This window comes from Chenopodium quinoa, unplaced genomic scaffold (genome assembly GCF_001683475.1).
Source record: "Chenopodium quinoa cultivar QQ74 unplaced genomic scaffold, ASM168347v1, whole genome shotgun sequence".
Classification (NCBI taxonomy): domain Eukaryota; kingdom Viridiplantae; phylum Streptophyta; class Magnoliopsida; order Caryophyllales; family Amaranthaceae; genus Chenopodium; species Chenopodium quinoa.
The window spans coordinates 34,043-57,644 of NW_018742238.1; positions in this window are offsets into that span (position 1 = coordinate 34,043).

Here is a 23,602-nt window from a genome sequence, read left to right on the forward strand (position 1 = left end):
CACACTTGTCCGGAAGGACAAGTGGGAGATTGAAAGGAATGGTGTCCTTCCAACAAGTGTATTATTCTGATAGAGGGTTTAGAATTATTATAGAGCTAATTCTTCAGTAAGGTCAAGTGATCGGAATGCTTAGGTGGAGGCCGCTTCCGATTAGTATTATTAAGGTATAAGTATTATTACAGCTTAATCTTAACTGAACCCTTCGAGTCGAACCCAATCGAATAACCGATCCGAGACGACGAATTAATTCGTAGGATTTAATGAGTCGTCGGAGTTTTACGAAATCAGACGTCGGATATCGAGCCTAGGGCGTCGAGATCGAGCGTCGCCAAAATTACAAGCAACAAATACGAGCATAGCCGTAGCATCACATTGGCCTAGCCATGTGAAGTGCTAGGCTAGGCTAGCTCATCGCAAGCCTAGGCGCACCATGTGTGCTAGGCGCACAAGGCAGCCCATCGCAGCACAATGCTTGCGTGTGTGCGTGCCTTCGCATGGCACAGCAGCACCGCAAAATGCGTGCTTGGGTGCCTAGATGCCATCGCAGCCTTCGCATGGCATGGCAGCACCTTCGCACAGCCCATCGCACAAGCACATCACCATCGCAGTGCTAGGCACTAGCGTGTGTGCGTGCGTGTGTGCCAACATTAATAACGTTCTTGAAAACAGGTGCCAACATTAATGGGCGGGAATGTGAAATTCATAGTTGGCACCGGTTCTCACCTAAACTGGTGCCAACTTCTTTAATTAGCACCGGTTCAAACCGTTGCCAACTGTTTTTTTTTTTTAAAAAAAAAAAAAAAGAAGAAAGGGATTGAGTTCGCACCGGTTTAAGGAGAACCGGTGCCAACTATGTTGTTTTGCACCGGTTCAAACCGGTGCCATTTTTTTAAAAAAAACCCGGGTTAATAACGTTCTTCTTTTTTCTCTAATTCATCACTTCACGCACTGTGCCATTGAATTAAGTCAATATTTCTCTTCAATTTTTCCCTCTTCTCTTCTCTTCTCCTGCTAGCTTCTTCATTCAACGGTCTTCGTTTTCCATTGAAGGGCTGCGTGCTTTCTCATCCTCCATTGAAGTAGTACTCCATATGCATCCCTGCATTGAAACAGTTTCAAGCTAATTAAGGTAAGTTTTTTTTAGGTTTTACTTAGTCCATTGTTCAATTCCTTCGTACTCTTGAGTTTTTGGTGGATTTGCTTTACAATTTAGTAATTACAAGTTTCTTGTTATCTAGGGTTTGTCAATAAACGCGCATTGCCCCCCCTCCACAACTACGTTCTTGCTCTCACAGTTGGTTAAATCGCGAGTTTCAGGTACTGTGGGCATTTTCCCTTGGCTGTTTGTGTATTAGTTTGATGTGCCTGGGTCGTATAGGTGTTGGGCTGTTGTTTATTTTTGGTTGTTTGTGTTTTGGTTTGCATTGTTCTGGTAAGGTGCTGGGCGTTAGTGTTTTGGTTTGCATTATGTTTTGGCTAATTAAGGTAAGGTGTTGGGCGTTAGTGTTTGGGTGCTGCTGTGTGGTGCATGGTGCAGCTCAGTGAGGCTGTTTTTCTTGGATGGTTGTTACTATAGCCTGGTAGTCATAGTGGAATACTATACCTTTATTGATGAAATATTCTGTCTCCATTAGTTCAGCATAACAATATATAATTGTAGGGTAATAGGTGTAACCTAATATAAATGGTTTGCAAAATATTGGATTAAGTAAAACTATTGAGAATTAGTTAAAACATCTGAAAACAGAAAGTGTAATAGCTACCCACATATTGTGGGTGGGCACTAAAGAATTGGAGGTAATATGATGCATGCTACAAAAGAGACCATTTTATTGTTATTTATAAGCTTTTTTATTTTGTTTTTATAGGTTCGTATGTGAATTGAAGTTTAAATTTAGCTTGAAGATTATACATATTTAGCTTAAGTGGGAAGTATTGGTATGAATTATAAACTTCTCTAAGCTGTAAATATTTCTTTCTCTTTATTATTGTTTTAATAAAAGTTTTTTCATGCTAGCTATTAGACTTTGTATTATATAATGACAAACTAAATACAATAATATATATATGAGATGCTTGCATCATTATATGCCTAGATACCCGTTCAAGGCTTTCTAATTAGGAGAAAGTCTTGAATAGTCCCCGGTTGGGACTGTTCTTGAACGTTTACTCTCACTTAGGTGGTGAATGTATGTCTATTTTTTCGATTTTAAGGAATATCTTGGCTTACCATTTCCTCGAACACCATGTTCTCTGGGTACATATGTGGGTAACTTATTACCTACATCGTGTACTTGGAGAACTGGAGGGAAATGTTGCCGGATTTTCCTTAAAATCGGAAAGTCGACATACATTAAGTAGTGAGAGTAAACATTCAAGGATGGGTTAGGTTGGAGTGATAAGGACCCTTTGGAAGCATATATGCATTTTTGTATCTATATGAATGTTATATGCATGTTGTGTGTTTGAATTTGATTTACATATATAATAGATGGTAGCAATTATACATGATTCGTAATATGTTGCCATGTTTAGAGACAATTTACTTAATGGAGAAGGACCGTGGCTGGATGTATGGTAGACGTGATACATTGGAATTCTTTAATGAGGTTCAAGAGTTTTGCGAGAGGGCTTCATCTTACAAGCGCAGAATGAGTTTCGATTACCTCTATTGTCCTTGTGTTGATTGTAATAATGCGAAGGTGGTTAATAGTGTTGATATCATTAGAGATCATGTAGTTTGTCGTGGGTTTAGGCTTAAATACCATGTGTGGATTTGGCACGGTGAAGAAGGAGAGTACAATGGGGATGTTACTGGGAATGATGTGCATGATGATAGAAGCAATGACATTTATGTGGACGAGGAGTACACGAATAATGATGAACATATTGTTGATCATGGTGCTTAGGATGGATTTGAGGATGATCATGTGGATGAGGTCGAGGATGAAGGGGTGCAAAAAATACTCCAAACTATTAGTCGTGCTAAGACTTTTTAACATTAAGTCGAAGCATGGGTGGACGGACATTAGTTTTACTTCTTTGTTGACCGCGTTAAGTGAGATGTTGCCCGACGGGAATGAAATTCCTAAGTCTTACTATTACGAAAAGAATCTCATGTGTCCATTTGGTTTGGGGTATAAGAAGATACATGCATGTCCTAATGATTGTATTCTTTATCGAAATGAATATGAAAACTTGGAGGAGTGTCCACAATGTAAGAAGTCGCGCTACAAGCGCATGAGTTGCAATGCTAGTACGAAGGGACCGCCTGCTAAGGTGTTTTGGTATCTTCCCATTATTCCAAGGTTTAAGCGTCTGTTCTCTTTACCACAAGACGCTAAAAACTTGAGGTGGCATGCAGAGGGAAGAAAGAAAAACAAAATGCTGAAGCACCCAGCCGACTCCCCGCAATGGAAGAACATTGATATAAAGTTTGGGGAATTTGGGGATGAAGTCAGAAATTTAAGGCTTGGTTTATACGGACGGGATGAATCCATTTGGCACTCTTAGTACCCAGCACAGCACATGGCCGATATTTTTAGGGATCTACAATTTGCCTCCTTGGTTGTGCATGAAACGGAAATACGTAATGCTTTCACTTTTGATATCGGGGCCAAGGCAACCAGGAAACGACATAGATGTTTATCTTGCGCCACTTGTTGATGATTTGGGAAAGATGTGAGACGAAGGGGTTTCCGTGTTTGATGCTCATAAGAATGAGATGTTCACATTGCGTGCATCTCTTATGTGGACCGTTAATGATTTTCCTGCACATGGAAACTTGTTTGGGCATAAGAACAAAGGGAAAAAAGCCTGCCCCATTTGTATTGATGATACGCCAAGCAGACGCCTTGATCATTCTCACAAAGAGGTGTATTTGCGGACCAGAAGGTTGCTCAAGCGCGATCACCCGTACCGTAGGAAGAAAAAGGCTTTTGATGGGACAGCGGAATAGGGGACTGCGCCTAGGCCGTTGACTGGTGAGGAGATTTACGCTCGAGTTAAGGCTGTACGAAAAGTCTTTGGGAAATCAGAAAAAGCAGCGGAGTCAACTGCTCTCTTTAAAAAAGAATCAATCTTTTGGTTACTCCCGTACTTGAAATAACATGACGTTAGGCAATGTGTTGATGTAATGCATATAGAGAAGAATGTGTGTGATGCTCTTGTGGGAACGCTGATGAATATTCAAAGCAAGACAAAGGACAGAAAGGGTGCACGAGACGATTTGAAAAAGATGGGGCTGCGTCTAGAATTGTGGGTTCAGCAAAGGGTTAGTAAGGGAAAGGAACAGGAAAAGGAAAATGAATTGAGTTCGAAAACAGGAAAGGGGAAGAGCAAGGGAAAGGGAAAGGCCACGGATGCGTCGAAGAAGAAAAATGAGGGAAAAGCCAAGGAGGGCAAGGCCTATTTACCTCCGGCTTGCTACAAATTTTCAAGGGTAGAAAAACAGATGTTTTGTGCATGTCTGTATGGCATTAAGGTTCCATCAGGGTACGCATCTAACATGAAGAGATTTGTATCCTTAAATGGAGAATTGAAGCTGACAAGTATGAAATCCCATGATTGTCATGTTCTGATGCAAGTTTTCCTACCAATTGCAATACGTAGTATTTTACCAAAGCACGTGAGGGAAGCTATTACAAGCCTCTGTTCGTTTTTCAATACAATATGCAGCAAAGTGCTTGATCCTTGTACACTTGATGCTTTACAGGCGGATGTTGTTGTGACTTTATGCAAATTTGAGATGTACTTTCCACCCTCGTGTTTCGACATAATGGTGCATTTGATTCTTCATTTGGTGCGTGAAATTAAGTTGTGCGGTCCAGTGTTCATGCGGTGGTGCTATCCTTTTGAAATACATATGGGTACATTGCAAGATAAAGTGAGGAGTCGAGCTCACACAGAAGGAAGTATTATTCAAGGGACCGTGGCTGAGGAGGTCGGTAATTTTGCGGCCGACTATATAGCCGTTGCTAAACCTATTGGTATTCCTACTTCTCGACACGAAGGGAGAGGATGGTCATGGCACAATCGGGTCGAAACGAATGTCACCTGATCGAGATAAGTTCTTACAAGCGCACCTTTATGTGTTGCACCATGTTGCAGATGTTCACCCATATTTAGACGAGCACATGGCTAGTTTGCGTGATGAATTTCCATCGATAGGTGAACGGGCACTGATGCAGTTGCATAATAAGAAGTTTGTGAGTTGGTTTCGTGATCGAGTGATGGGTGGAAAGTATGAGAGAGTCACATATACAATAAGGTGGCTTGCTTATGGTCCTAGGGATGACGTTCGCTCATTTGAGGGATATGACATAAACGGGTACACATTTTGGACTGAGCGTCAGGATTTGAAATCATCCTCGACCCAAAACAGTGGTGTAACGCTTGTGGCATCGTCAACGGAGTTTACAAGTGCTAAGGATAAATCACCTTTTGATGCAGAGTTTTCATACTACGGTCGAATTCAAGAAATATGGGAGCTTGATTATTGTGACTTCACGATTGCTCTTTTCCGGTGTAAGTGGGTTGATAATATCAGGTGTAACGTCAAACATGATGACTTTACTCTTGTAGATCTTGGCCACCTGAAAGATAGTGCTGAACCATTCATCCTTGCATCTGAAGCCAAGCAAGTGTTTTACGTAAGTGACCCAGCCGACTCAAACTGGTCTATTGTGCTAGCCGGAAAAAGAAAAATCCTTGGTGTTGGAGATGTCGAGGATGAGGAAGAATATGATGCGTTTGATTACTCGGCACCTTTCACTGTTCCTAGACCTGTTGTACCAAATGAGATAGACGACCAAGCCAATTACATGCGATCAGACCACGACGAAGGAATATTAGATTGAGGTACTATTTGTTGTTAGTTTGAAATTGTAGGCGTTGAAGGTATTATCAAATCACATTTTTAGGTGAAAATGAATGAAATTGTTAACTTACTTGCCCATTTTTTGTATTTTCTTTTAAATGAACGAAGTAACTTAGTTCCGCATTTTCTATGTTAATTTGTATTATAATTCAGCAATTTATATTTGATTATAAGTTTACCTTACAAATTTATTTATATTACAACTAATAACGTGTTATGTTTGTAATGACAGGTTTTACATCTCATGGAGGATGATCACTACCGTATTGGAGTGGAGGATGTAGAGGATGATGATGATGATTCCTCTAGGGACTTGGACGAGTTGTATGATGTGAACAAGGAGCCTGATTTGGGTGAGGCAGAAGATCAGGCTCAAGATGTTTTGGATCGTATGCTTGATGAGTTTGAAATTGCAGCTGAACAAGCGCCTCCTATCGAAAATGCAATGTTTGAGTCGTTTGATGAGAATCCTAGTGGAGGGGGGGGGGGGGGTAAAGGTGTTTCGGGGTTTTTCGAGGTGTCCTTTGGGAGAGTTACAGCACCGGGAATGCACGCCTGACTTCTGTACCTGAAAAACCACGAAACTCCGGTTGGATGGAGTTCCGCCTCCGAAGGTCAAGTTAGTATGATTCCGGATGAGATTACGTGCGGAAAGTAAACTGGTTGTTCTCTCGGATTCCGGGAGATTCCGCAATTAATATTGCTCAGGCTTTGTGTATGTATATATGAATGCCAATAAATGAGGTAGATTCCTCTATTTATAGCAGATGAGGATCTGCTCCCCCATTGGGGGTACAATGCCACGTGGCATCCACTGGTTGGATGCCCATGGTGCTATAGGGAGGTGACACGTGTTAGGCCTTATTGGGCCACGTGTCTAGGGTAATTTTTACCCTAAACATTTGCCCCTCACGGGTGCTGGCGTGGCTATGCCACGTGGCACCTGTGACACGTGCCAACCAGGCAGGAGGGCAACGGTTCGCCTCCTTCTTTCTTCTTTTTCAAATTTTAAACTAAGGGGGGAAGAGGAGGTGATTGTTCACCTTCTGAGATCTCCTATAAATAGGAATCTCCCTTCTTTCATTTCTCACTTTGCCATTTTTGAGAGAAATTTCTTGAGAGAAAAAGTGAGAGCTCCTACCCCCGCCTGCTTACTCGTGCAAACAGCCTTCAACTTCAATACATCCGGATACCGTTTGAGTTATGTAGCCCGTCTCATTAAGGTATCCTTCTGACTTAGTCGGCTTCTTTAATTGGATGTTTGATTATGCTGCAACCGGTTTTTGCCGTCTAGAGCTTTTTTAGGCAATTTTTATAACAAATTGCGTCTATTGAAAATCTCAGCCGGTGTAACCGTCTGAGTTATCTTCAGGCACTCTCATTGGAGGCTTGCATTCAATAGACCCTCAGCCGGTGTAGACCTTCTGAGGAATCAAACAAGCAATCTCATTGGTGAGTTGCATTCAATAGACCCTTTGCCGGTGTAAACCGTCTGAGGTATCTTCAAGCAATCTCATTGGTGAGTTGCATTAAATAGACCCTCAGCCGGTGTAAATCGTCTGAGGTATCTTTGATCAAACATTCTTTTGATCTTCTTTGATGTTCCCTCAGCCGGTCTCACACCGTCTGGGAGTGAGCAAGCAATTCCCTCATAAACTGTTTTGCTGGAACCCCCAACAGGTTCTATACCGCCTGAGGTGCCTTCAAACAGCCTTTTCATCTTAACGGATACGCAACCGGCCTTCAGGTCGCCTGTGTTGGTTCTTTTCAATTCTTTTTGCACGTTGTCCACTAGTGATCCTCAGTCGGTTAAAGTCGTCTGAGGGGTCTGTAGACAATCTTTGATAAAATCTTCAGATTATGTGCTTCTGCAAATCTACCAAAACCGGCCATTCTCGCTTGTGGTATCTTTGGGCAACATTGGTGATTAATTTTCCCTTCTTTAGCCAATTTGTAGTCTGCTCTAAGTGATACCGTCTGGGGTATCTTTGGTCAACAACCGTTCGACTCCTTTCTCCAAACTTTTATTCAATCTCAAGGTAACGTCTTGGTTCCTTGTCTTTTTGGAGTTCATTTTTGAATCTTTTGGCTGTATATACCTTAGAATAATGACCTCACCCATCACACACACGGCACACCACAAATTAAAGGTCAGCCGGTCTCCTGGTACGGCTGAGTCTAGGGTTGGGGGTGCCGCCTCTTGGTACGGGGAGTCTCCTTGTTCATTTCCGAAACCGACCGTCTTTGTCTCTGTGCAGGACACAATGGATCGCACAAAAAAGACTGCCTTCGACCCAGAGTACAGAGAAGCGGACTCTGGCGAGCTGCCGCCTGACCCTAATCAGGCAGAGGTGACAAGGGATTCACCGCATGGCACCCCAAGCACTCCCAGTGATGGGATATTAGGAATGGATGAGGGAGGCGGTGAAGATACCGCCTCACCTTCTAGAGTCGAGCTGGAACACCAAGAAAGGGATGCCAGCGACAATGAAACCGCCTCATCATCCGGTAGAGAGCAGAGTGGTAGTAGTAGTAGCCTTTTGATACCGGATGCCGATAGCGAGGCGGAGGAAAGGCCTACTTGGAACAATAAGGGCGACCCTTACCTTATTGCCGTCTCAGCGAGAGATAGGGCTAGCATGGCCAACAACTTAGAGGATTTTAAAAAGGTCCGTCCTCTTGGAAAGGATTGGAAGATAATTGTGCCACCTGAGATGGGCACCATCGTTTGGGAGGACGAGCAGCCTTACGCAGACGGGTACTTCGGCTGCTATGAGGTGGCGTTTCTGGCTGGCCTCCGCTTCCCTCTTCATAACACAATCAAGGCCATCCTTCGAGGATACGGCCTGGGCATCTGGCAGTTGACCCCTAACTCTTGGGTTAACATCTTGGGCTACATAGCCACCTGTGAGATGCCGAACCTTAACGCCGGCTGGGAGGCCTTTGCTCACATGCATTATCTGAGCAGAAGTCCAGGCGGTTGGAGAGCCTGGTACACATTGACCAGTTATCCCCAGTACCTGATGACCCTAGATAAGCCGTCTAAGTGGTCGGACTGGAAGAACAAGTTTTATTTGGTCTCCGCTCCCACCCAGGAAGAAAACCGGGTGTATAGGACATACAACCAGAAGCCAGACCTTTTGGGCCACAAATACAAGAAACCTCGTATCCCGGATGAGGACTACGAGCATATAATCGAGTCCGAGTTCTTTAAACAGACTAAAACACACCTCTCCAATGGGGAGTTAATAAGTGTACCCAGAAATTGGGTGCCCAAGCACGAATTTCTTCGAGATGTGGCGTTTTTGTCCGTCTGTAAGCTTAGCACTCAATTTGATAAACGTAGGCCACATTAGCGGTTGCCCCTATTTTGTTGTGCAATGATTCATTCCTTGTTTTGTGTTTTTCTAACCGGATGGGTTCTTTTGTGCAGTACGTGGCCTAGCTATGTTGTCAACTGACAAGACACCCGCTAAGTCAGCCGCTGAGATCCGCAAGGCTAATGCGGAGAAAAAACTTGCTGCCCAAGCGGCGAAAAATAAGGTATCTTGCTTTTCCTTGTCTTTTTGCTTTGATTTCCTTTTGACTTCTTTGCCGCCTAACCCTTTTGCATGTTTCAGGATGCAGGCAAGGTGCCCCGCTCCGTTTCAAAGCTATTAAGGCCCAGGCCTTGAGAGGACCCTCCGGCCTAGAACAAAGCGAGGAAAACCTCCTTGACAGTACCCCGCCGACTGACGGTTGGGGCTAAGTCTGTCAAGACAACTGGTCTGGGCTTTGACCTGGTCCCTAAACAGCTGGATGTCCAAGAGGCATCTAAAGGAACAGCGCCGCCTAAGGCATCCGGCACTTCTGTACCGGCTGAGGGCAGTGACGACCCTCATCCAAAATCTCAAGGTATAACTGATCCTTTCAACCCTACTTTGCTTGGAAAGCCCATGCGGGTCAAGTCTCACTCCCAGCTCCAGCCAAAAGACTCTTTTGGCAGCCGACAGTCCCTTAGTTGGCAAGCCCATGCGGGTCAAGTCTCACTCCCAGCTCCAGCCAAAAGACTCTTCTGGAAGCCGGCAGTCCGTAGAAGGGATGTATGTTGCCTTCTCACCATCTTTTTCTGGTGCAGATCACTCCCCTCGCTGGTCAGATGTACAGCAGTACGCCCGGGCCATGCTGAAGGCCATTCCGAGAGATGAGAAGGAGGCGATCCCTGGGATCAATACCTTCAATGCGGACCAAGTTATGGCCGGCTTGGCTGAGATATATGCTCTCTCACTTTATTCCAAGTTATTATGCCGTCTGACCTCTTCTAACACCGCTTGGGTTGTTTGTAGTCAATGCTGCGCGTGGAGGGGCTAAAGAAGGCCTACGCCCACAAATGCGAGGAGGTAAGACAGGCTAAACAGGATCCGTGTGAGGCACATAACGTTGCCCAATATTCCATGATGATGCATGAATTAGAGACTAAAGGCATAATTATGAAACAGGCGGACTCCATCAAAGCTCTGCAGCAGGCTCTCAATGAAGCCAGCACCAAGATCTTCAACCTCCAGGCGGCGAAAGAGAATGCTAAGGCGGAACTGAAGAGCATGACCGACTCTTCCCAAATTCTGGAGCTGGCCAGTAAGGAGAATACAACTATCCTTACTGACAACGTCCGCTTGAAGAAGGAGACGGCCAAGGCCAGCGACAACTTCAAATCTACGCTGGAGGCTGAACAGAGTCGGCTCATCGAAGAGAATGAGCAAGATTGCGTCGCCTACAAATACGCTGATCCCTGGTTCATCTAGACACGGAGTATATCGTCTGGGAGCTCGCCTACAAATACGCTGATCTTGCCATTGAGGCCGAGGAATCGAAGCAACCGGCTCCAGAGCCTTATGAGGAGTGGGTCCGGAATAATATTGAGGCCATGCAGGCGGAGCTCGACTAAGACGGGGGAGAGAATAAAGAGGAGATCGTCCCTCCTGCCTCAAGAGCCACCTCGCAGAACCCGGATCAGCCTCAGCCATAAGCTCTTTGTCCTCTAATAATCCGACCTGCGTGCCGTGTGCTTTTATTGTATCTTTTACCGGACAGTGGTCCGGTTAACAATTGAACAAATTTGTTGTTAATATGATTATATGCCGACTGAGTCGGTCATCTTTGCAACACTTGTTCTATTCTTTCCCTTGTTTGCTCTTCATTGTTTGGTTTTTTTTTTTAAATGATATTGACGGATGTATTGACTATGCTTGCCCCTAGGTGGGTGGTTGTTTAGTGCAAACACTAAGAAAATAGCCGCCCATACATATCCAGATCAATACTTAACCGGTCTAGGTCAGGCGGGTTTAGGTCAGGCGAATGTTAAGGCGCTGATTGTCGCTTAAGTCGTGCATAGAGAGAATGAAATCGGGGTCTATGCGATCGCTTGTGCAAGAAGTCTGAGCCGGCCAGTGCCGGCTGACAACAGACTTCTCACCGGCTGGGTTACCTTATGGTAACAGCCATATGGAATATTCCAAAATTGATGGGAAGTAAACTTGATAGAATTCTCGCCGCCTTAGTTGCCTTTGAGAAAAAAAGGTTGTGGCTTGACATGTAGTCTCACCGGCTAGGGTACCTTGGGGTAACAGTCAGTGAAGATCTGTTAAAAGTCGGTTAATGGGCGCATAAGCCGGCTAGGTTGCTTTTTTGCAATAGCTGACTGCCCAATAAGATTCAGCTTTGCCGTTTGTACTGCCCTGGGGCAATAAACGGCTCTATCTTGTTTACAATTGGTCAATCGAACGGTCATGAACTTAACCTAGCCGGCTAAGACCGTCCAACTTTTCTGACGCTTAGAACAATGTACCACCCGGAAGGGAGATGTTCTCTTCGACAAATTCACCCGGAAGGGCGTTGTCGGATGCCTGTTTGGGGGTGGAACAGATGGTTTAAATATGTCGGCTCTGTGCCTTTAAACGACTAAGTTAGGTACTTAGCATTTCGCTTTTAGTTTGGGCAAACGAATGCCTGGTTGTGTTGTTTACATTGGAGTTAGAAGATGCCCGGATGTGTTGTTCACATTGGGACTTTGGTATACAAAAAGAAGTTGAAATAAAGTATTTCTCTCATTCATTTACTTTATTTACAAAAATTGACATCTTCCTAGAAGTAGTACTTTTTTAAGTTATCTACATTCCAGGTTATGGGTAGTTTCCTACCGACTAGGGTTTCCAGGTGGTAGGTGCCACCTCTAACTTCATCAAAAATCCGGTAGGGGCCTTCCGAGTTGGGGGTCAGCTTGCCCTGTTCATTTGCCCTACCGGTTGCCTCCATTTTTCAGAGCACAAAGTCCCCGACTTTGAGAGGCCGCTTGTGTACTCTCTTGTTGTAAGCCCTCATCATTCTTAGACGGTATATCTCATGACGCAAGGCGGCGTTATCCCTACGCTCTGGGAGTGAATCCAATGCTAGGCGCATGGCCTCCCAGTTGGCCTCTTCGTCATAGAGCATGACTCGGAGTGTTGGCTCATAGAGCTCAATTGGCAAGACGGCTTCAGTGCCATATGTCATGAGAAACGGGGTTTCACCGGTTGCCCCCTTCTCAGTTGTTCTGATGGCCCAAAGGACGTGAGGTAACTCATCCGCCTAGAGACCACCGGCTCTTTCGATCTTCTTTTTTATGCCGTCTGAGATGAGTTTTTTGAAGGCTTCAACTTGACCGTTTGCTTAGGGCCGGCCCACAGATGCAAAACAATGCGAGATCCCCTGATCTCCTAACCAATACTTGAGGGCAGGCATTTCAAACTGAGGACCGTTGTCAAAAACCATAGACATAGGCACCCCAAACCGGGTGATGATGTTTCTCCAAATAAAGGAGATGACGTCCTTTCTCTTAATGCCTTTAACCGCCTTGGCCTCAACCCACTTAGTGAAGTAATCTACAGCCACCAGAATATATCTTCTGCCGCCTGAGGCAGGTGTATAAGGACCTAAGATGTCCACGCCCCATTTTGCAAAGGGAACCGGGCTGTAGATAGCCGTCAGATCGGTTGTCGGACGGTGTATGAGCCGGCCTAACTTCTGACACTTGTCACACTTTTTCACTAAGTCCATGGCATCCGCCTCAAGAGTAGGCCAAAAATAGCCTTGCCGTCTGGCTCTCTTTGCTAGAGTCATGCCGCCTATGTGTGAAGCAAAAAAGCCCACATGCAGATCCTCTAGCACCTCTCTTCCCCTTTCTAGGGTAACGCACTTCGGCAACGGCTGGAGGTAACCCTTTCTGAAGAGTTCCCCCTTGAACATTTCAAAGCTTAGAGCTCGCTTTTTAAGCGCTGCCGCTTCTGATGAGGCATCTAGCAGGGTGCCGTCTACAAAATAATCCCAGATGGGGTCCATCCAGGTGGAGCTTCGGTCTAAGATTCCAATGGGATCATGCTCAATGCTTCTTTTTTTCATGACTTCCCAAAAGACTGACCCAGGCGTATAGCAGGTGGCGGATGAGGCCAGCTTGGACAAAGCATCCGCCTGGTTGTTCTCGGACTGGGGCACCTGACACAAATGGAACTCGTCAAATGCCCCCGCCTCCTCTTTGACCGCCTACAGGTATTTGATCATTGCCGGATGGGTGGCCTCGTAGTCACCATTGAATTGGCTAACAATCAATTGAGAGTCTGAACAGGCGTCAACTTTTCTTGCCCCTGCCGCCTTACACATGCGCATACCGGCTAGCAGGGCTTCATACTCAGCTTCATTGTTTGAAGCTTGGAATTTGAACCGTAGTGCATATTCGTATGTATCTCCTTCCGGAGACTTGCAAATTACACCTGCACCACAGCCGTTTACCGTAGAGCTTCCGTCTACAAATAACTTCCAAACCTGGCCGGCATCTTCCGGCTGAGCCGGCCGAGTCATTTCGACAATGAAATCAGCAAACCCTTCACTGCCCGCCTAGGCTCAAAAGTTATTTCCAGGCTTTGAATTTCAACAGCCCACTTAATCATTCGGCCGGATGACTCCATGGTTGTCATTGGACGCTTAAGTGGCTGATTAGTATAGACAATCACCGGATGGGCCAAGAAGTATGGCTTCAGCCGCTTGACTGCTTTGTAGAGAGCCAACCCAAATTTTTCAATCATTGGGTACCGGAGCTCAGCGTTTCTGAGAATATGGCTGATGAAATACACCGGAAGCTGTTTGCCGTCTCTCTCAGCAAGGAGAACGGCATTGAGGGAGTGATATAAGACGGCTAGGTACATGTAGAGAACCTCCTTGGGCAGGGGGCTCACTAGTCTGGGCAACGAGTGCAGATGTTATTTTAACCTTTGAAATGTCGCCTCAACCTCTTCTCCCCATTCAAATCTGGACCTCTTTCTGATTGCCAGGAAGAAGTAAAGGCACTTGTCACCTGACCGGCTGAGGAATCTTCCTAATGCCGCCAGGCAACCGGTAAGCTTCTGGGCCTCCTTGACGGTTCGGGGTGATTGCATGTCAATCACCGCCTGGACCTTCTCCAGATTGGCCTCTAAGCCTCTTTGATCAATCAAGAATCCGAGAAACTTCCCAGACTCAACACCAAAAACACACTTCTTGGGGTGAAGCATGACCTTATGCCGCCTGAGTGTGGTGAAGGTTTCTCGGAGGTCATCTAGGTTATCCGCCTAGAGCTTGGATTTGACTATCATGTCGTCTATATACGCCTCTACATTCCTTCCTATTTGATTGGTGAAAACCGTGTTGATCATTCGTTGGAAAGTAGCGGGCGCATTCTTCAACCCAAACGCCATCATCGTGTAGCAGTACAACCCCTGATCAGTGACGAAGGCCGTCTTTTCCTGATCCTTCTTCCATAGGGGAATTTGATGGAAGCCTGAGTAGGCGTCCATAAAGCTCATCAGGGCATGGCCGGCTGTAGATTCAACCAGACTGTCTATCTTAGAAAGCGGGTAGCTATCCTTTAGACATGCCCTGTTCAGGTCTATATAATCTACACACATCCGCCAGGTACCATTCGGTTTTTTGACAAGGACAACGTTGGCTACCCAATCCGGGTAGTAGCATTGCCGAATGAACCCAGCGTCGAGGAGCTTTTTGACCTCGGCGGCTGCCGCCTGAGACCAATCCTCGCCATGATCCCTCTTCTTTTACCTAACTGGCTTTATCTTGGGATCAACGGCTAGCTTGTGGACGGCTATATCCGGGCTGACGCCTGGCATCTCTTCCACTTTAAAAGCGAAGAGGTCTTTGAATTCTCTCAAAAGTTGGAGCAAGTCTGCCCCCAACTTTTCAAAAGCGACCGTCGCGACCTTAATTGTTCTGTCAGGACAGCTGTCGTCCAGGGTGACATCAAGGCTTTCACCAACCGGCTGGGGCCGGGAGTCGTCCGGCCTTTCCCCAGCTAGTGATTGCTATTTTATTTTTCTGGCGAGGGCCAATTGGTCCGCCTTTCTCTTTGTACCGCCTGCCTTAGGGACAGGCCCGGCTTCTTTGTCATGGAGGTCAGTAGGTTCCTCGATGGGGCCGGCTGCATGGGCAATCGGCCTAACGTCTGAGAGATAGCACTCTCTAGCCGCCTTTTGGTCCCCGTTTAGGGAGCCTACTGACCCATCATCCCTCTCGATTTTTATCACCATGAGAGAGGGGATGATTGCCGCCTTGGACTCATTGAGGGTCGGACGCCCCAATCTGAGGTTGTAGGCAATCAGCACTTCGACTACCAGAAACTTGACGACCATGTGTCGTCCTTCCCCCTTGCCTCCCAGCCGGGTGGGTAAGTCGATCCTACTTACCGGATGCACTACCCCATCTCCAAAGCCGAGTAGGGGGTGGGGAGCTTTGTGCATACTGCTGGGCTCGTACATTAGCTTCACCAAGCAGCGATAGCTTATCAGGTCAGACGAGCTCCCAGTATCGATAAGGATCCGGCCAACTCGTTGATTGGCAACTTTACATTCAATGACGATGGGGTCATCGTGGGGCCGCCTGACCGTACCCCTCATCTAGGAAGACGTCTTTCGACGCCTGGACCTCGTCCTCTGAGGTGGACAACTTTCGGATATTGTCCTTGGCACCCCGGATGGTGGGACCACCGCTAGCGAAGCCGCCTGCAATGGTGTAGATATGCTCCTCATCTGTGTCAGAGCTCACCACCGGCTTCTTAGACGATTGTCCACCGTTTTTGGGGTTACCCTTGGACTTCGTCATATAGGACTTCAAAGCCCCCTCATCAGCCAATCGGTCCAATAGTCACCTAAAGTTGTAGAAACCGTTGGTGTCATGGCCAATGTCCTCATGGAAGTGGCAATACTTGCTCTCATCCCGATTTATGACAGCGCTCTTCAAAGGAGCTGGCTTCTCAATGGTAAACCGACTTTTTATCTCCATGAGGATGGAGGAGCAGTTCTTGTTGAACTCATACTTGGGGACGTACGATTCCAACTTCTTTTGCTTCTTCTAGGATGACTGACCTGGGCGATCTGCTGCCCAGACTTCTTTTCTTTTCTTCTCTTCTTTTCTGGCTGGCTGCTAGAACCGGCTCTCTTTTACGTTAGACCGCCTGGGTTCTGACGAGTGCTTGACGGCACAGAGCTCCGTCACCTGTATGTAGGCTTCAGCCTCCATTAGTGCCTCCTAGAGGGTACCAACCCTCTTGCGGACTAGGTCGAACTGTAATGTCGACCCATCCTTCAAACCCTTGAAGATGTCTGTGTACGCAACTTTATCAGACAGTCCTTGCATCTGAATTCTCATCAGATTGAACCGCCTGACGTAGGACCGAAGGCCCTCCTTGTCACCCTGCCGGATAGCCCCTTGGTCGAGACTGGTCTTCTTGGCCGGGATGTTCATGGAAAAGTTGGACGCGAACAAATATGCAAGCGTCTTAAAGTTATTAATGCACCCAGCCGGCAGGTTGCCGAACCACCGTTGGGCTATGCCCTTCAGTGTTGCTTGGAAGCATTGACACCAGGCAGCGTCATCCAACCCCTGTAGGTACATGAGGTTGGTGTAGGCCATCAGGTGGTCTTCCGGGTTGGTGGTACCGTCGTAGGTACCTACCAACAAATTCTTAACCTTGGCCGGCTATGCCGCCTTGGTCATTTCCCGGGAGAAAGTCGAAGGTTGTTCCCCTAGGTTAAGCAGCCAGAGCTGGCAGTCCATGGGCTGGACGATGTTTGCCGCCATTCCCCCAAAGGGAGACAGCTGCATGAAGGGTGATCCAGCTCCATATGGTTGATGGGGCACATATGGGGCCTGGTGGATCACATGAGGAGCAGTACGAACGGACGTGCCGTGCGTCTGGCTCCTTGGGTGGGTTTCCGAATGCTTAATCGAAGAATTACGGAAACTGTCTGGGTAGGTCGACGTAGAAGCCGACTGAGACATGCTCTGACCTCTCTTCTTCTGAATAAACAACCGGGCATCAGAGAAGGTCTTCTCTAACCCATCCGGCTGTATTTGCCGGAAGGCCTTTCGCTGCCCTAATTCAGGGAAACGAATTTTTGAAAGGTCAATCAGGGGCCCATCCACCCCCTTAGGCTTTGGGTGGGGAGTAGGCACCCGGTCTTTAATTGGCTTCTTCACAGAAGCGTTCTTGGCCGACTAGCCCTTGCTGGAGCCAGCTGACTTCTTGATGATGTCTGTGATTTCCCCTTTGAAACTAGTCATGAGGTTCATGAGCTCGTCTCTAGTGACGGGGGCAGACCCCTCCACCGCCTGGGGTCGTCTAGGATGCTAACCACCTGGGTTGTTGGGGCAAGCTTTGTCTTGACCTCGTTCCTTCCTTTCTTTGCAATGGGTACGCATAGAAAGGAAAGACCCGTCTAGGGACATATAGGTTTCAAAATTGTAGTCGTCCCCACTTCCGCTTTCGTGGTCTGTATGGACCTCAGGGTCAGCCGTGGGTCGGCTGCCCTCAACGATTGGTACATTTTCAAATGTCATCTCAGCGGTACTCTCCACACAGACGGCGCAAAATGTTTCGGGGTTTTTCGAGGTGTCCTACGGGAGAGTTACAGCACCGGGAATGCACGCCTGACTTCTGTACCTACAAAACCACGAAACTCCGGTTGGATGGAGTTCCGCCTCCGAAGGTCAAGTTAGTATGATTCCAGATGAGATTACGTGCAGAAAGTAAACCGGTTGTTCCCTCCGATTACGGGAGATTCCGCAATTAAGATTGCTCGGGCTTTGTGTATATATCTTTGAATGCCAATAAATGAGGTAGATTCCTTTATTTATAGCAGATGAGGCTCTCCTCCCCCATTGGGGGGTACAATGCCACGTGGCATCCATTCGTTGGATGCCCATGGTGCTATAGGGAGGTGACACGTGTCAGGCCCTTATTGGGCCACGTGTCTAGGGTAATTTTTTACCCTAAACAAAAGGCACCAACGAACAAAAAGCTGAGTGGTCCGACGACAAGCTTCAGGAAACCTGTCGGTCCAATGGTCCTGGAGTATGACAGGGTAGGCCAGCCTAGAGGCAAATGGCGTCGTTAGTATGTTGTTCAAGTTGGGATTTGTGCGCGCAAAATTCCCATTACTCTTCGTTTGAGTAAGTACCTACAGGCTTGATTGACACGTTTTGGAATGATACTAGGGCAAGTGTTTTTTTTGCACATTTACAAATTCCTTCAATTTATTGTTATTAAATAAGAAAACTAATAATGACTGTTATTTGTGCTTGCAGACTCTATTTAACATTCCAAATGAATACGCCAAGCGAAGCGTGTTTGAATCCTTACTTGCGGTAAGATTCAGAGGCTTCAAGACCACCTCAGTTCGTCGGTTTATCACAAAGAAACTTGTGAGAAAACCAAAGAACAAGAAAAGAGGTGGCAATGATGATGAAGTCATCAATGAAGAGAAACTCCCATGGAAAATATAGCCTAGCGTATCAAAGGAAGATTGGGATGCTTTCGTTCTTCAAAAAAGTAAAAAAGAAGCAATTGTAAGTTCAAGTAACTCTGATGACAAATGTATAATATATTTAATATTTTGGTAGTTTTGAAACTAATATGTCTAATTATGTAGGAAATAAGGAAGCGGAATTCTAAGAATGCATTGAAGATGCAATACCACCATCGTATGGGGTGTATGACGTTTGATGAATGGAGGGAGACGTGGATGAATGGGGGAGTATACCCCACTGCACTTCTAGGGTCCTCCACAGTGCCCTCTGACACCATGACCAGTACTTTGGTGAGTCGTGCCGGAGATTTCTTTTGTTCTTTGCATTCTCGTGACAAGAAAACCGGAAAATGGTCCATCAAGGCTCCGGAAACGAAAGAAATGGCAGATAAACTTGTAAGCAACTATGACTTGTGAACTGCATGAATCTTTTGCATATATATCACTTTACATAAACACTAACTTGATGTTGCCTTTTTGTTTTTGCTACAGCTTGAGTACACTAAAGAGCTTGTTGAAGGCAAGCTCGTCCCAACAGTGGAGAAGGACCCTTTCACCTTGGCTTTGGGAAAGCCCTACCATCCAGGACGCGTATTGGGTGCGGGGGGGAGCTTGCTAGGATGGGAGAATGTGATGGGTCCAGAATATACTAAATCAGGGAGATCCCGGGCAAGTGTGAACTCACCGGTCAACTTGGATGCCACGGTGGCATCAATTAAGGAACAAGTGCGCAACGAGATGCGAGAAGAGTTCAATGCATGGGCAAAGCAAATGAACTTGCCGAGCTTGCCTTTCTCCTCGGCTACACCGGTCGACTCTTCTAGTCACCCACGAAAACAAGGAGAAGATGAGATACATGTAGACGAGGAGGTACATGATCAAGTGGTTTCTAATGTATAAGTTTTGACTTGTTGAGTTACGTGGGTTCCAATTAGCCTCGCGCTATCAATACACTTTTGTAGGTTAGTAATCCTGCACATGCGTACTTGAGGGAGCCTGAAAATCCAACACCTCATGACTTTCCAGTTCTACAGGTGAGTTGTTTAGTTATTTCTTTGGATGGTGATATTGGTTCTTTGATTCTGCTGTGAATTTGTGAAGTTTGTTGTGTTGTTTCTTTATATTGGATGAAGTTTGCGGTTTTATGTGCTGTACATGTTCTTCGTTTCTTCGTTTGCGTCGTGTTTCTTCATTCCTGTAAAGACCGGTTTCTGTGCTGTTTCTGTGCTGTTGTTGTCATGTTTCTGTGTTGTCATGTTGTTTCTATCATGCTGTTTCTGTGATTGCTGCCTGCCTGCTGTGATGCTGTGAGTTGTGCTGTTTCTATGCTGTGTTGCTGCTGTTTCTGTGCTATGAGCTATGAACTGTGCTGAGTTATGCTGTGAGCTGTGAACTGTGCTAAGTTGTGCTGTGAACTGAGCTGAGTTGTGCTGTGCACTTTGCTGAGTTATGCTGTGAATTGTGCTAAGTTGTGCTGTGACCTGTGCTGCCTGCTTGTGAGCTGTGCCGCAACTGTGCAGGCAGCAGGCAGCAACTGTGCAGCAGCTGTGCAGTCAGCAGGCAGCAGCAGTGCCGGCAGTGCATCTGTTGTTCTGTTGCTGCGCTGTTCCGCTGTTTTGGTCTTCCCTTTTTTTTGTTTTACTTGTTTCTTACAAGTGATATTCCAAATTGGTGCAGGAAGAGACTCGTTGTGAAATTCTTCACCCGGGCGAATCGCTTAATGGAGCTTTGAATGTCGTTGCATATGGTAGTGCACAACCGGCCGAACAAGGTACGGTCCATTTGCGGCCGCTTCGACCTGAGCATTATTCAGTCGGGATCCATTTTGTGGTTGTGGGGTTCAAGGACATCCTAATACCTGTGCCCGTAGAGGAGGATGAGTTTACTACACTTTGGGCGGCAAAAGGTAGTTTTGTGCAATGGCTATGTGCTTGGATACGGTTGGTGGACCAAGTAATTAAGATTTAAAGTTCACGCTTTACTCTATACCCGATTTTCATCCCAAGAGTTGGATGAAAGTCTTTTCTAACCATTTGTGTGATTTGTCTTATTAGCGATCAAGGAAAAGCCAAACTCCGAAGAAGAGGGTGAAGGGGCCAAAAAGCATTGATCAACATATGCCAAAGAAGAGGAGTGAACATGGCTCGGTGAGTGGAAAAGCGTCGAACAAGAGCTCTTCACGAGGTTCAGCTATGCAAGCTACTCCACTAGTTGAAGACACGGTGCTTCAATCGTTCTCTAAGGAGTTAACTTATCTGCACAACCGTGTTTGCGTGTTGCCTAGTGACAGCCCCATTCAAGTTCCACTACCTAAGGAAATGTTCCACTACGATGATAATGCAATGGTATGGTTATTCAAAGAAGATGTGAAGGAATTTCTAAGTGGTGCACTGCTTAAAATTTCCCTCATTCAAATATACATCAGTTAATTCAACTAGTACTCAATTTATGTTATTCAATTTAGTGGTGATTGTCGGTTGGTTTTCGATTAACATTCTATTATCATGCATGTAGAGCACTCCAGGAGCACTTATTGGAGCTTGGTTCTCCATGTCAAATTGGGTGGTTATGCCCTGAGCAGATCTCCACTGCTAGAATCTTAGGCAACCACGCTGACGTGTTGTAGTATGTAGTAAATACGCATCCTAGTAGTCAAAATGGCCTTACTAGGGCCATTTTGGTTGAAAATGCGTTCTAAAACCCCTTAATTGTTATTTTCTTGTAATTTCAAGCCTTGGCCAGCTATAAATAAGTGATAAAGACATTTTATGACTATTTATGAGTTCACTTGACAAGAAATGTAGGAAATAGGCATCCTAGTAGTCAAAATGGCCTTACTCGGGCCATTTTGGTTGTAATTGCGTTCTAAAACCCCTTAATTGCTATTTTCTTGTAATTTCAAGCCTTGGCCACCTATAAATAAGTGATAAACACATGTTATGACTATTTTTGAGTTCACTTGACATGGAATGTAGGAAATAGGGATCCTAGTAGTCAAAATGGCCTTACTCGGGCCATTTTGGTTTAAATTGCGTTCTAAAATCACTTAATTGCTATTTTCTTGTAATTTGAAGCCTTGGCCACCTATAAATAATTGATAAAGACATGATATGACTATTTATGAGTTCACTTGACAGGAAATGTAGGAAATAGGCATCCTAGTAGTCAAAATAGTTTTACTCGGGCCATTTTGGTTGAAATTGAGTTCTAAAACCCCTTAATTGCTATTTTCTTGTAATTTCAAGCCTTGGCTACCTATATAAGTGATAAAGACATGAGTATTTATGAGTTCACTTGAAAGGATATGTAGTAAATACGCATCCTAGTAGTCAAAATGGCCTTACTCGGGCCATTTTGGTTGAAAATGCGTTCTAAAACCCCTTAATTGTTATTTTCTTGTAATTTCAAGCCTTGGCCAGCTATAAATAAGTGATAAAGACATTTTATGACTATTTATGAGTTCACTTGACAAGAAATGTAGGAAATAGGCATCCTAGTAGTCAAAATGGCCTTACTCGGGCCGTTTTGGTTGAAATTGCGTTCTAAAACCCCTTAATTCCTATTTCCTTGTAATTTCAAGCCTTGGTCACCTATAAATAAGTGTTAAAGACATGTTATGACTATTTATGAGTTCACTTGACAGGAAATATAGGAAATAGGCATCCTAGTAGTCAAAATGGCCTTACTCGGGCCATTTTGGTTGAAATTGCGTTCTAAAACCCCTTAATTGCTATTTTCTTGTAATTTCAAGCCTTGGCCACCTATAAATAAGTGATTGACTGTTTATGAGTTCACTCCTACTAACATACGTTTTGTGTATGCATTCCAAGTTTTGCAAGGGACAAACGGGAAATTCGTTCACGAGCGAGGAACTCAATGTAATTCGAGACATGTTGGCGGCCTACATCACATTTAATTTGTAAATATTATTTATTTTTGTTTTAACTAGCTTAGTGTACTACATTATTACTAATTAATTTTGTTTGTTTGTAGTTATGACACATTTTTCTAATTAATATCATATTTTGTGATTTTTATCAATATTTATGTCCTTGTTATTATTTTCAATTAGTATTATTATTAATATATTAATAATACTAATTATTATTAATATTATAATAATAATAATTATTAGTATTAATATTAATATTATAATATTATTATTATTAATTATCGGTATTATGTGCATGATCTCATTATTATTATATTTATTAGTATTAATATTAATATATATTATTTTTGGAAAAAAAAAACAAGTCAAAGGAACCGGTTCAAGCTTAAAACCGATGCCAACTATATTGAATTTATTAAAAAAAAAATTTGGCGCCATTAAAGTTGGCACCGGTTAACCGGTGCCAAATGCTTTAGTTGGCACCGGTTAACTGGTGCCAAATGCTTTAGTTGGCACCGGTTTTGAACCGGTGCCAAATTATTAAGGATTTGGCATTCCTCAAATCCCTAACGGTTCAAAACCGGTGCCTTAGGGGGGGGGGGTTTGAACCGGTGCCAAATTAGGATTTTCGTCTAGTGGTAGTATGATTTACAACACCGTTTCTTGTGCTGCAAGGACATAGTAGTCATAAATCATTTGCAGAGGTGCTAGTTTGGAACTGCACCGGATCGACCTATGGGAGTACTTTAAGAGATTCAAAATTATCATAAGTACATTTCTCATTATAGCTATCGGAACTTATTTCCTCCACCATGAGTATTGTGAAGTTTTCTTGTTTGAGTACTAGTCTCTTTGATGTTGCCTAACGTTTGTCGTAACTAGGGATCAAAACGGGAACACTCGGGAGATTAGATCCTCTTAGTAAGAGAAACTTATAGTACAAGACTGGGAATGTCTCCCTATTAACAA